Raw genomic sequence first — 12,442 nt, forward strand, 5'->3', positions numbered from 1 at the left:
TATTCGTCAGCTTTTGGTGCACCATCAGACTTGTTTTGGTGTCTGCTATATTTTGTGCTTATGAATTTGATGTTTGTTTATTTATGTACTTATTTATTTAATTATTCATTCATTCACTTACCTACTTCTCGTTATTCATTTATTGATGTACATTTTATTCACTTGTATACTTGAATGTTTTTGTTTTGTTCTTATTTTACTTATCTTACTCTTTATCTTGACTGCATGACCGATTCCTGTTTCATGTACGACATTTTGTATGCGGCAATGCTTGTTTTAAAGTGCTTTCGAAATAAAGTTGAGTGAATTTAACTTGAGATGAGGACTGGGTCCCACGTGTAACTTTCTCACCAAGCAAACAGCCCAGAATGGAGCCGTGTGTACTAGTACAGCCACACGTACTCTCAAGCATGGGACCCATGGCCAAAAAAAAAAAAAAAAAAAAGGGAGCAAGAGGTCGAGGTCAATGTAACCTGTGACCTTGGTTCTCAAGTGCCACCCACTTTTGGTTCACCTGGACCTCGACTTTAGAAAACGCTGTGGAAAATGCTCCTTTTCTGTAGTAGTATTTTCCTGTTGTGTATTCCAGTCCAGTACAACATTCTACATTCATTTTCAAGGCAGATGTTTTGAAAAACAAAATAATTAGGCTGACATAAAATCCATCTTTTTGTGTATTCAAACATTCATTACTCAGGGGAGAAAAATGCAAAGTATTATCTTTCAAAAGAGGCCGAAACTATGCCGAAATGGTTCAAGGACAGCGGGTGTACCTTTTTTTTGTTTTGTTTCTGTTTTTGTTTTTGAGATGATTTAGATAAAAATGACAGGAATGATCAGGAGTTTTACATCTCTTGTCTTTGCAGTGTATTCAATTGAATATACAATCTAATTGTATTCATGTTTGACACTTTTATTTACGTCGGGGTTTGCGTGATCCCCCGAGGGGAAATTCAACTCACACTCTGCTGTTGATTTTGTGTCGCACACAAACCAGATGACTTGTGCAAAGCACAACACGTGCGAAAGCTGCTCCGAGGTGAGCGAAAGTGAAGAATTGCGCTTGCCTTGGCCGCTGGCCTGGCGGGGCGGGGGGGGGGGGGGGGGGGGGGGCTGCTGGTGGCGTCTGGGAACTGACTCACCACTTCCAAATTAGCCGCAATCTGCACACGGAACTGAGCGAGCACTTTTTGGGCTAGTATGGGATGGATAACGATAAAAATGAACGACTGTTCGACATAATGTATATGACTGATGCGTTCTAGTAAGATGGGTCGATGGGGACGGGTCTCGAATGAGCTTCGGCTTCTAGCCGTCAGCCGTTCTTTCGGATGTCAATGTTGCAAATGACGTCAGCTGTAATGTGTCCGAAAGGAAAAAATGAATCAACTAAAGCAATCGCAGAAATGCAGCCATGCAATTCATGCTGAAGCAGTGAAGCACTTTAACTGTGAGGGGGTGGGGATAGTGCCTTGCTCAAGGGCTCTTTGACTGTAGTCAGCAAACAGACTGCCATCACTTCAACAACTAGTTGACATTTTTTTTTTTTTTTTTTTACATTTCTGTCTGCAGTGCGACTCCAGCAATCAGTTTAGACTGAGCTTAGCAGAGACATATTGCAGGAACAATATTTTCATACCCGTGGTTGAGAATTGCATCCCGCTAGAGGAATTTGATTGTTCAGCATATTAACAGAGACATAACAGGAGCCAAAATAATTCATACCAATAAATGAGCATCTTACTGAAAATCTTTGTAACGGGTCTTGCAATTTGTCGTATTTGAATATCAAATTCGTGGCTAATGATCTGAGCATACAAGGAACAGCAACGTTTAATGTGATGACGAATCTTCTAAGTGCATTCAAGGCAAAGACGTGAGTGGAGTCTCCGGTTGTGTTCTGCATCATAATTGCCACGAGTTAAAAATTAGCAGGGAGGCTCAAATAAAAGTCCAGCTGCTTCACACTTGGGAGTGAGTCAATGATTGCTGCCCAAGCTCCCGCGTGTATTTCAACCCACAACCTTTATAGAGCCGAGGCACCTGTTTTGCATTCGCGAAATCTCACAGCACACCACCAAACAAATACTCACTAAAGTAATGATGATCTTGATGCTCATTGTCAAATCGGGGCCTTCATCAAGACTTATTCTATTCTGTTATGAATGGCAACAGGTGCATGTATTGGACTTTCATCATTTTAATTTTCATAACCTTTTTATTTTGCAATGAGAGTATCAAACAATTGTGGCATAAACCCTGATTTTTAAGGCAAATGAAGAGGAACTGGATCATTTCCCGTGACATCACCGATCACTGGTTGACGATCACTGGTGACATGTTTACACAAACATCTGTCATCTGCTTATGTGTCAGTGGGAAGTACAACACAAATAAAAGGCTCCAATAAATCCAATTGGCTGTGTAAGGAACAAAAATACTTGATGTTCACCTCAGACATTTTCCCATAATAGAAGTCGACCTATTATTTTTTTGTTTGCCTTGCCTTGCCTATAAGACAAAGCTAATGCTTTGCTTTAACAAGTTGCAGCGCATAAAAGAAACAAAGCCAAATATGCCCCTGCTGTCTGTTGTGGTCCGTTTACCAGTCGGATATGCACACTCGTGTAACATCACGAAAAGTGCGCACGAAGCTTTCGATGAGAAAAAGATTTGAAAAGCTGTTACCTCAGTCGGGTGAAGGCTTCGGAAGATGGCTTGTTGTGGCAAGATGTTTGATCTCCAGTCAACTGAGGCAACTCAACATGTTCTCCAAGAAGCAGGCAGCTCGCGATGTCTCCAGTTTCTCTCTTCAGTCCCATCTGAGAGCTCTTCGATAATCTTCCGGCGACGACGACTCGTGTGGCCCCTGCAGGCTCCGCCGACCGCTCCAGGCACACTCCGCCGATCTCTGGCGTCTGCTCCGGCCGCGGCGTGCTGGCGACGCGGGCTGCGGCGATGGACGAGCTGCTTTGGAGCCGCGGTCGGCCGGCCGAGCTGAAGGACGGACGGCGGCGCGCGAACGCTGCGGAGAGGAAAGGCAGCGCCGCGCACGGCGCTCCAAACGCGGAACGACAGCACTGCCTGGTGCACTTAAAGGGACACGACAGAAACATCGCAGTGCAAGCGCCGACTCGTTTGGGACTCTTTTGATGGGACACGTTTGGCGACGGGCGAGTGCGACGCGCACTTATTCGCCACCATCCGTGTGCAAATGACATGAGAACGCGGGATGTGCTTTTCATCGTACAGGAAAACATACAAGACACGATTCCAAAAGTGGTTGGCAAACTTTTTAGGCTACCGCATCAAAAAGGGTCCATCCGTGTGACAGTAGTTGCCTATTCTTGAAAATAGATGTTGTTATTGAAAACAAATGAGTACTTTTTAAACCCCTTTGCTAGATTTGATGTGCAAAAAGCTGACCATACGACACGTTTTGACTTGATTTGGAACCTTCCCGGGGTCCTAATCACATAGTTGTCATAAAAAGTTGAAAGGGATTTCAACTATTAAATTCAATACAATGATGTATTAGGGCCACGTATAAATACATTTTTTTTTTTCGAGGGGGTGTAAGATCCCGAGGAAAAAAACTCAGGAGAAAAAAAAAAAAACTCAGAAATTTACGAGAAACAAACTTACAGATTTGTGACATTATAAAGTGGCAAATGTTCTTGATTTTTAAAAAAGCTCATAAATTTCCGAGAAAAAACTTGAGACGTAGCAAGTCTGGACGACGTGCTGGCTTTTGTCCACCAGGATCAGCAACAAAATGTGAAGATTCGTTAGTGGGTAATGGAACAGTCTTTAGGCAATGAAAATGCAGGATGGAGTCGGATTTCTAAAGTTTACTCGTTACACACGTCAAGCTACAGCGCAAAACACATCACTTTTTCCTCGCAAGTTTGCCATGTCACAAATCTGCAAAAAAATTTCTCATGAGTTTTCTTCTCACAAATTTGACACTTTGTAATGTCACAAATATGCACGTTTTTTCTTGTGATTATTAGGGATACAACAATAAGCGCAATATCGTGATACGTGATAATTGCCACAATATCGTCGTTGACGCGTTCACAATATTTAAATGCAACACATCTGTTAAAAAAAGTCATGTTGATTTGCATTTGTGCAGTTCAATACCCTCTGATGGCTATTTTTTTTTTGTGCAATTCATTTTCATTAGGGATGTTTTGGCCCTTCTATGTTTAAATTCTACTCTAATTGTTAGATGAAGAGCTAGGAACCCAATATGCCTGTGAAGCAAGTCAATATGTGGTGGAACTCAATGTGTGCATGCAACAACCTGATGTAACCCCTGTTAGAAGTAACATATGTGAAAGACTAATTAATAAATCAATACATAAATAAGATAATTAAATAGTTAAATAAAATATGGAAAAATATTGAGAAATAGATCGTGACAAATACGTGAATATGTAATACTACTTCAAAAGGTAAACAATTTTGTTTAGACGCATGATTGTACTTTTTGTGAACAATAAAGTTTTCAATGCATCGCCCCTCCCCCCACCACACAGTCGACCGGAGCAGACTGGATTGAGAGGTGCGCATTGAACACAGATTGCCGTTGGTGCAACATCGTTGAACTACAGAACTTTTTCTACTTAAAGCCTTCATTTTGTATCCCTACCTGAGGAAGGGTGTGATTATTGAAGGACTAAAACCTTTAACTAGACGAGTTTTGGTAAGTCGATTTTCCTAATGAATTACGTGTAGTTGTAAAATGTTTGCTATGACGCAGCAAGCCTCATTTCGGCATTTATGTCGTTCGCGAAGAGCAGAGAATGATAACTGGAAGTAATTTGAGTTTTCTTGTCAATATAAAGTGCCCCTGTGTATTGTATTTTTGTTACATTGGTTTATTTTTTTGTGTAAATGTGCCTGTTGGTGGTGAATACGAGTGGCTTAGTGCTAAAAGCAGGCGCCATGTTATGTTCTCCTTCGACACGCAGCCGTGTGAATAGCTGTATCTTATTTAGTAGTTATGTTTTATTTGAGTAAATAGACTAATTATATTCTCCCTGGTGGCCTAACCTACAGGCCAGGTTTTTTTTTCCGGATGGAAAAACCCCCTTTTGATTCGAACACAAGTCTCGGTGATCCGAGTGGCGAGCTACCCAACGAACTACGACTCCGACAACCATCACAGGACAACACGTGATTTCATCTTCACTGTAACCGTGTTGCTACCAAGGTCGCGGTAGGAATTGGAATTTTTCTTTGCTTCCTTTGGATTTACACAACTTTGAGAGCACAGCGTGTGCAATCAACACATTGCGAATGGACACATGGGATGTTGCTAAGCTAAAGGACATTTGAAATTTATAATTTAGGCTTATTACCCAAAACTAAACTAATTGACCGGTCAATAAAATAAAATAGGATCAGAAAATAGATTGAACTTAAAACTTTTTGTATAACTCCTTAAATTAACATAAGGTGTTCCGTAACAAAAAGTGGAATTTGAAGGTGCGTATGCAAATTGATGTGCCAATATTTGTATATATTTTTCTACGGTCTTCTTGTCCGTCTTGTTCATTGTTCTCAGTAAATTGCCGGCTTACGTTCAAGTTACTGCCTCTGGTATTTTCTTCAATTTCACCACTCATCGAATCTAGAACTAGTCCAGTAGCTTATCTCCCTCTGCCTGATAGCATAGGTGCTACACTAACATAACATAATAACAAAACACAATAATAACAACACAACATTGCAGTTATGTACAAGAGCACAATATTGTGCTTTTTTTTTTTAGTATGAGTTCATTTTTTTTTTTTTTTTTTTTACAATATTGTGAATTTTTAAATATTGCCAACCTCCCCACAGTATCGTGATAATATCATACTGTGCGTTTTGATAAATTTGTTTAATCCCTATAGCCTACCAACTTTAACAAATGTGAATATCCGACAAATGCCAATCTGGTATTGGAACTGTAACAGTTTCATTTATAATTACCTAAAATATTTAGGATTTAAATATTATTATTTTTGCTTTTCTGTCAGGACTTTTATTTACACACACATATATAAATATTTATATATCACTAGTGCTTTTTGAAGATTTCATTGGCCTGTTTTTGAAGTTGCTGCCTCATATTTTGTTGACAACAAGCAAGCGCCAAGCTTAAGAGAACCGCTTGTTTGAATCATCCTGCAAAGAAACCAGGCAGTTGCAAATGCCATCAAACTCACAGTGATGAAAACGTCACCTTTTCTTTACACCTGTGCTTGGAAAATACACACACACTTTTGTTACTTCTACTTATACAGCATGATGCTTTTACTGTCAGAAAAGTTCAAGTCAATTTATCACACTGCTGATGTAGATGTGCTTTCCTTTTATTTTCAGCTCACACTGCATTTGAGGTCACGCGCCAGTTTATCTTTTACCAAATAAGTCATATCCACTTTCATGTTCAAGGTTGTAGAGCAGCTCAGGATTGGACCAAATATCCAAATAGTAACTGGACCCTAAATACAACAACAAGGTGCCGCTGAGCAAGGCAAAAAATAAAAAAAAATGGCTTCCTTTTGACGTGTATGCGCTCAATCGTGCAATTCAACTGCACTACATGAAAAGGACCCCTTTAAGTATTTTGTATTCATCCGAGTACAGCATTATTATTTTTCCAAGATTGAAAAGACAGTGCGAAGTGAGCTGAAGAGAGTTTTGCACATGTGAGCTTGAGAGTAATCAGTCGCAGTTTATAGAACCGTTTTCATGCGCAGCTCACCCAAAAGAGTTCACCTATTTGAAAAGGAAATTATCGAGCGATATGAAATGGCTCCTGCCAGCGCACTTAATGTGAACGTCTGTTGGGAGCTGCTGACTGCCTCACTGTAAAAATGGAACATGGCAATGGAAGAGATAACAGCAGACCCCATGACTTTGACAATCACACTTTTTGTTTAGACTGCTGAAAGAGAGAGAAAAATAATAACGGCGCTTATGTCTTTAAGAACACACATTTTTATTTACAGTGCACTTTTTTCCCCGGACACATTATACTTCAACTTTGTAATACTTGCATTGGTACATTTGCATAATCTCCAAATGGTTTGATACTGTTTGCTTTGCTGTGCAGTGCATTACAGTGGGAATTAAGACCAATATTTTATTCTTCTCATTAATTGATGTTGCCCATAAATTGGAAACTTGTCAATAGAGATATTCCATACCACTTTTTTTCAGATTGATATCAGTACAGGTACTACCGATGTCAAGTATCGATACTACTTTTTTCTTTTTTTGATACATAAAATTGCCTCTCAAAACACAATGACATAAAATTTTAAAGAAAGACCTACAGTATATATCCCAATATATGTTTTTTTATTTATTTATTTATTTTTTTAACTAGAAATTGCATGAAATTAATGGAAATTTTCTATTCTTCTAATTTCTTGTTCCTGATCGTAAAACAGCTTACAGTACCAGTATCGGGTTCTGTCGTGAGAACCGATACATTGAAATAAGGCCCGGGTATTGTCCCGATACCGATGCCTGGGTATCGGTACTCGCCCATCACTACTTGTCACAGAAGGATGCAGTGCAATGATTAAGACGCATTCTACATCGTTTTTTTTTCTGTCCAGTACGTCGTGTATTTTGTTGGAGCCATATTACATTATTCTTCGTTTTTCCTCTTTGAGTGCGAGTCCTTTGTTCAGGCGCATGGTGGTGGTGGTGAACGTGCCCCCCCAAAAAAGGAATCAATCGTTACATAATGAGCGTCAGGTGTGAGAAGTGCTGACGAGCATAACGTTTTTTTGAACAAGGTTGGGGCGGTGATTGTGTTCTTGTTCATGCTGTATCGTGTTTTTTAGTTGGAAATGAGTCCAAATGGAATTGATTTACATTCAACTACTTCATTTGTATTCATGCTTTTTGGAAAATTAATTGGTTCATAAATGCACAGCACAATCTCACATTTTTTTCTTTTTTGCTGCAAAAACACATCCGAAAATTTAAAGTTGTGAGCGGAACTGTATATGTACCAAAGCTAAAAGCTGCTTAATGACACAAAAATGGGATAAATCGTCATCAAAATTCACACGCACATATCTTCTCATGTTCACTTTTGACACTGAAAACTCAAAATAATTGCCACAGTATTTTGGAATTCGGTCCGGCCCGCCTGCCAGATGCCACTGATGAAAATAAATGAGGGATGTTAGGACAGTCAAAATATTACAAATTCTTTTCTATCACAGTGGTCTTGTTTTGCGGCAAAATAATGAGCCGTTCTGCTTCAAATGTAATTTTTCTCAACGCTTCACTTCCGGGTTTGTGTTGTGCGTTACAATACCGGCACCTGATCGGCTGCATAAACCACATGACGATGTCACATGTCAGCGGAAGTACAATGATGATTGGCTGACTGGCGCATGTGACTTTACTCCAGCGTGATATGAAAACAACACAATAGGCAGCCGTTTACGTTGGGAGAAGCATCTTTCGATTAAAAAAAAAACCTCAAGATAGCTAACGCAGATTGAACCATATGCTGATTATGGACATTTTCAACGCATTTAGCGGCCTTGCCTGATGAAAATATCATTTCAGACAATTAAAGGGATACCTGACTCATTGAGCCATTTTCAGCAGTAAAAAGTTCATATTTTGTCCATAATTAATTTGATAAATTCATTATTTTTTTATGCACAATTAATACCTTTAGAAACAGCTTTTTTTTTTTTTCACTTGCTGTCGACTGAAGATGACATCACATGTGCTGAGGAAATAGGTAACGACCAATCACGGCTCACCTGATTTCTGGGTTTGGTCAGCAAACTGAGCCTTGATTGGTCGTTTTCCGTTTCTCAGTACAGTTGATGACATCTTCAGTCGACGGCAAGTGGGGGGGGGGGAAATTGTTTTTAAAGGTATTGTTCATGAAAAATAGTGACATCATCACATTAATTCTAGACAAAATGTGATCTTGTCACTGCTGAAAATGGCTTAATGAGTCAAGTATCCCTTTAGGGAAAAATTGACTCGCACACCAAACTAAGTTGCTGACCTCTGGCCTAGCGTATGTAAACTTAGGAACACATCTGTACACTGTTAGTGAGTGAAAAAATAAATCAACAATGTTGGTATTTGTTTGCTAATCATAACAATTGCATCAGTTTAGAGTCACATTGTGTGGATTCTTCTACTTCCAGAGGTCATAAATCAAGCTCCTGATTAAAATCATCATATTTGTGTGCATGTGAGCAAGCATGTGAATTGAGTACGGGACAAACGAGAGCTTGTTTGGGGGGGCCAGATGGCGGTCACTTGTAAACAGTTGGTGTTCAATTTGCGTCTTTTTTTTTTAAATTATTTTTTTTAAATCTTACATCAAGAAAGATGTCAAACAAGCTTGTTTAGAAAAAGGCACAGCATGTACCAATTCAAACATTTATCTGCAAATAATTACATTAAGGGGAGGCTTCATTTTTGCCTGCTGTGAATTTGGATTTTAATCCTAACATCTGCATCTGCTTCACCTCACTCCAACCCACTTCCAGATGTTCAGCCGCTGCACGCAGGATTTCTGGAGCGGGATCGGTCCGATCATCCATTCTGCTCCGGCGCAAATCTCCTCGTGTGTAAACTGCGTCTCTTCAATCAGGCCCGTCACTCTCATCCCTGACAGTCTCGGCAATGAAGTCAATGCCTGAACTGGGCGGATCTTTAAAGAGCGTTTACACGCACGCAAGAGAGTATTTGCATGCAAGCAGCCGGCGCGCACAAAGATATGCACGCGAGGATATTGGGGAGGACACCAGCATACTCGTCGATCAATTTTACGCAAAGAAGACTTAATGAAAAAATGTGGCCCTACCCGTGAGCTTAGTGGACGTCTCATGGATCATCAGCAGATTGAGTAGGCTATTAAATGTTGGCCTGTCCTTAAGGGATCTCGTGCTGACACAACAGAGATGACTGCGCATATTCCAGCAGCATTAATTCATGCTTTGCTTGTTGTCTGTGCTGTCGCCCGTAGTGCTGTCACCTACAATTACTCTTCTCCGCGTGGTGACTCAGAGATGGTCTCCAACTTAGAGAGGCACTTTAAAAATCGCCAGTGCGCAAGTGGCCATATTACTCACGCTGAATCAAGCAGACAGGACGGGACCGCGGCCAAACAACAGCATCCCAAAATGTATATGTTTATGGGGGTTTGTTGGTTTATTCGCACGGACAGCGCATCGAAAAGGCCTCGCCATTTGCAAATAAATGCAAAGCATCCTCGCTGTTATCCGGCCCCGCTCGGAGACAAATGCATGCATTGGAAGGGGGTCAAAAGTGGAGGTTCAATCAAGCAAGGATACAATTGTGGGCCAAGCAACGCTGTGGCCGACTCTCATACATCTCCATCACGAGTTAGCGTCATTACGTGCGATATCGCTGCCGGTTGATCCCCCACTCAGATGTAAAGGCCAGTAAATAGATGATAATGGGCTCATTGTGCAAAATCTCCTCTCTCGGTGGAAAGCGTTGGCGCTGCTGGGGAGTGGGGGGGCGGGGCATTACTTTGAGAATGTGACCAGTTGTGAAGTCATTCCTCTGATGGTTCAGTTTCATGTCGAAATCTGACAAATGGATTTTGTGCACACTCTCCAACAATTAACTCGGAAACACGCGCAGCGGTACTGTTGGATCTCCTCTTGATCTTGTTTGTACCACAACATCTACAGCATCATGTCTGTCGAGCACATGCGCCAGGTCAAGCTATTAGCGAAACGTGTATGCACGATCCTGTAGATCACTTGTTTGTTTTCTTGGAGGAGGTTCCACCCAAGGCACGAATACTGCAAACAAAACCTGATGGGAAATCTCACAGGGAGAGACAAAACAAGATTGCCACAAGGGACAAACATACAGCATGATATGCTGGAAGTTGACAAGTACACGGATATTTCCGCTTTAGTTCAACTTTGCTTCTAAAAACATTCCAGTGATGTCAGGATGCCATGTCGTCACTCACTGTAGTTCGCTTTCAGGTTTCTTATACATGAAATTAAACCCACCGTGCCGCCCTAATAATAATAATAATAATAATAATAATAATTTGTTTAATTAATTGATTTCTACAATGGGGTGACATGGTGGAAGAGTGGTTAGCACGTCCGCCTCCCAGTTCTGAGGACTCGGGTTCAAGTCCCGGCTCCGGCCTTCCTGGGTGGAGTTTGCATGTTCTCCCCATGCCCGCGTGGGTCTTCTCCGGGTACTCCGGTCTCCTCCCACATTCCAAAGACATGCATGGCAGGTTCATTGGGCGCTCCGAATTGTGTGCTTGTGAGTGTGGATAGTTGTTGGTCTCTGTGTGCCCTGCGATTGGCTGGCAACCAGTCCAGGGTGTCTCCCGCCTACTGCCCAAAGCCAGCAGAGATAGGCGCCAGCACCCCCTTATACCCTTGTAAGGAATAAGCGGTCAAGAAAATGGATGGATGGATGGATGGATGGATGGATTTCTACAATGATTCAGAGATATTGCCCCAAGTTTTTGTCGTATTCATGAAATGGCAGCCAGTTCAGGTTGTACCCCGTCTACTGCCCGAAGCCGGCTGGGATAGGCCCCAGCATCCCCACGACCCTTGTGAGGAATAAGCGGTTAAGAAAATGGATGAATGAAATACGATGACATCCACCATATATTCACAGCGCGCCCAATCTGTCTGTTGATCAAATCCACCAAAGTCAGGTTGCACTCTGCGCCATCATTTAGACCTGATTTTACCGAGTCTAAAATCTCGTGTACTCGTTTGACACATTGGAGGATGTCTGCGCTACAGAAATAGTCATGCTCACTTTTTATTGACATGAAGATACTACATTATGCTTTTTTTTTTTTTAATGTCGTTGCATTTAAAACTAGCACAGCAAAAAATAAATAATTAAACAAAAAATAAAGTTACAGGCCACAAACTGTTGAAAGTGTGCAAATACACTTTTACTATTGACTTTACGGTGCTACTTGTGCTCCATTGCCATTCAGATCAGCACTTTGTAGACTTGCATCAATACAACTGGCCTGTTTTCAAAAGCAACTGCCACCATTGATTTGACATTCACTTTCTCATTTACTTCTGAGATATTGCTAACAAGTTGTTGCTTTTGCGTGTCAACCAGTTGATAATTGTGTGTCATGTTCATTGACCTCTGTATTGATTGATGATCTGCCTTCCAGTTGACACTCCCCAAGCGGCCCAATCACCAATGTTTGAAAGGATGCAAAGTGAATCCAGACCAATAATAATACAGACTAGGGGTGTGAATTGCCTAGTACCTGACGATTCGATTCGTATCACGATTCACAGGTCACGATTCGATTCGATACCGATTAATCCCGATACGAATTTATAAGTCGATTGTTGCGATTTTTTTTCATTCAAATTTAGAAAACACTAATCAGTAAGCT

At 41.0% G+C, this 12,442-nt stretch overlaps 1 protein-coding gene and 1 long non-coding RNA gene across 2 annotated transcripts in view; one reads left to right on the plus strand and one right to left on the minus strand.

The window, feature by feature from the left end:
• wscd2 (WSC domain containing 2) overlaps positions 1 to 3,155 on the minus strand; it is a 52,095-nt gene extending 48,940 nt beyond the window's left edge. Inside the window, exon 1 of the mRNA XM_077522064.1 lies at positions 2,689 to 3,155. The gene's annotated coding sequence lies outside the window, so the exon portion shown is untranslated. The remainder of the gene's footprint in view (positions 1 to 2,688) is intronic.
• Positions 3,156 to 3,177: 22 nt separating this feature from the next.
• On the plus strand, positions 3,178 to 5,597 carry LOC144019180 (uncharacterized). The gene is made up of 2 exons (XR_013283604.1): positions 3,178 to 4,711; positions 5,068 to 5,597. It is a non-coding gene; the product is annotated as an uncharacterized LOC144019180 (long non-coding RNA).
• The last annotated feature ends 6,845 nt before the right edge of the window (positions 5,598 to 12,442 follow it).

The sequence above is a fragment of the Festucalex cinctus genome, chromosome 5, assembly GCF_051991245.1.
Source record: "Festucalex cinctus isolate MCC-2025b chromosome 5, RoL_Fcin_1.0, whole genome shotgun sequence".
NCBI lineage: Eukaryota > Metazoa > Chordata > Actinopteri > Syngnathiformes > Syngnathidae > Festucalex > Festucalex cinctus.